Below are 2,629 nucleotides of genomic sequence, written 5' to 3'. Positions count from 1 at the left end.
CCTAAACCTCACAGTCACCCTCACCCTCACGCTAACCCTAACCCTCACCCTCACCCTCACCCTCACCCTAAGCCAAACCCTAACCCTATCACTAATCCCAAACCTAAGCGTCACCCTCACCCTAACCCTAAACCTAATGCTGTCCCTCAAACTAACCCTAATCCTTACCCTAAACCTAACCGCAAACCTCAACCTCACTCTCACACTAAGCCTAAACCTAACCCTAACACTAATCCTAAAGCTAACCCTCACCCTCAACCAAACCCTAATCCTAAACCTAACCTTCACCCTCACACTAACCTCACCCTCAACCTCAGGCTAACCCTAACCTTAAACTTAATCCTAACACTTACCCTCACCCTCATGCTCACCCTAAAACTAACCCTAACCCTAAATCTCACTCTCACCCTCAGGCTAACCCTAAGCCTAACTCTAAACCTAACCCTCAGCCTAACCCTCAAACTAACCCTAAACCTCACCCTCACCCAATAACTAACCCTAACCCTACACCTTACCCTAAACCTCAACCTCACACGAACCCGAAAACTAACCATTACCCGCACCTTATCCCTAACATTAACCCTAACACTAACCCACACACAAACCCTAACCCTCACCCAATACCTCAACCAAACACTAACCCTAACCCTCACACTCACCCTAATCCTCACACTAAAACTTAAACTCACCCTGACCCTGAACCTAAACCTCACCCTAACCCTCACCCTAAACCTCACCCTAACCCCAACCCTAACTCTAGTCCTCACCCTCATACTAAATCTCACCCTAATCCTAACCCTAATCCTAAATCTAACCCTAACTCTAACCCTCACACTAACCCAAACTGTCAACCTAACTCTAACCCTTACCCTCACCCTAACCCTAACATTAACCCTACCCTTACCCCACACACTAACCCTAACACTCACCCTAACCCTAACCCTAACCCCAATCCTAACCTTCACCATAACCCTAAACCTAACCCTCATCCAACCCTTCACCCTAATTCAAAACCTAACACTCGCCCTCACCCTAACCCTCACCCTAAACCTTACCATCACCCTAACACTCACCCTAACCCTAACCCTCACCCTCACACTCACCTTATCCCTCACTCTAACCCTTACCCTCACCTAACTCCACCCTAAACCTAAGCCTAACCCTAAACCTAAATCTCACAGTCACCCTAACCCTCACCCTAAACCTAACCCTGATATTAACCCTAACCCTCAACTTAACCCTCACCCAAACCTAACCCTAAACCTAACCCTAACACTTACCCAAACACTAAACCTAAACCTAACCCTCACCCTCAACCTAACCTTTAACCTAACCCTAAACCTAACCCTCACCTTAAACCTCACCCCAACCCTTAAGCTAAGCCTAAAACTCACCCTCACCCTATCCCTCATCCTAAAACTTAACCTCACCCTAACCTTAACCCTAACACTAACCCTCACAATAACCCTAACCCTCACCTTAACCCTAACCCAACCACTCATCATAACCCTTACCCTATCCCTAAACCTAACCCGAACCCTCACCCTAATGCTAATCGTAACCCTAACATTCACTTTCACCCTAACCCTAACCATCACCCTAACACTCACCGTCACCCTAACCCTCACCCAAAACTTCACCCTCACCCTATACATCAACCTAACCCTAACCCTCACCCTAACACTAACCGTAAATCTCACCCTCATCCTAATCCTCACCCTAACCCTAACCCTAACTGTTACCTAACTGAAACCCTCACACTCACCCTCACACTAACCCTAACCCTACGCCTCAGCCTAACCCTCAACATAACCCTAACCCTCACACTGAACCTATAACTAAGCCTAACCCTAACGCTTAACCTAAACCTCAACCTCACCCGAACCTGAAACCTAAACCTTACCCTCAACCTAACCCGAATATTAACCCTAACCCTAACCCTCACACAAACCCTAAACCTCACCCTAACCCTAACCCCAACACGAATCCTAATCCTCACCCTAACCCTTACCCTAACCCTCAACCAACCCTAAACCTAACCCTCACAATCATCTTAAACCTCACCCTGAACCTATCCCTAACCCTAACCCTCACCCTAAACCTCACCCTAACCCAAACCCTAACTCTAGTCCTCACCCTCATCCTAACCCTCACCCTAACCCTAACCCTTACCGTATCCCTTACCCTTACCCTAATCCTAAACCTAACCCTAACCCTAACCCTCACACTAACCCTAAACCTCAACCTAACTCCAACACTTACCCTCACCTAACCCTAACATTAACCCTAACCCTAACACACACACTATCCCTAACACTCACCCTAACCCTAACCCTAACCCTAACACTAACTCTCACCATAACCCTAAACCTAACCCTCAACCAACCCCTAACCCTAATTCTAGCCCTAACCCTCGCCCTCACCCTAAACCTCACCCTAAACCTTAGCCAAAGCTTAAGCCTCACCATAAACTTAAGGCTAACCCTCACACTCACACTCACCCTAAGAATCATTCTAACCCTTACCCTCACCTAAACCTAAGCCTAAACCTAACCCTAATCCTCACCATCACCCTAACCCTCACCCTAACATTAACCCTGACATTAACCCTAACCCTCAACCTAACCCT

The sequence above is a fragment of the Dipodomys merriami genome, unplaced genomic scaffold (genome assembly GCF_024711535.1).
Source record: "Dipodomys merriami isolate MVZ:Mamm:240054 unplaced genomic scaffold, mDipMer1.0.p SCAF_43, whole genome shotgun sequence".
Lineage (NCBI taxonomy): Eukaryota > Metazoa > Chordata > Mammalia > Rodentia > Heteromyidae > Dipodomys > Dipodomys merriami.
This window is presented reverse-complemented; position numbering follows the sequence as displayed.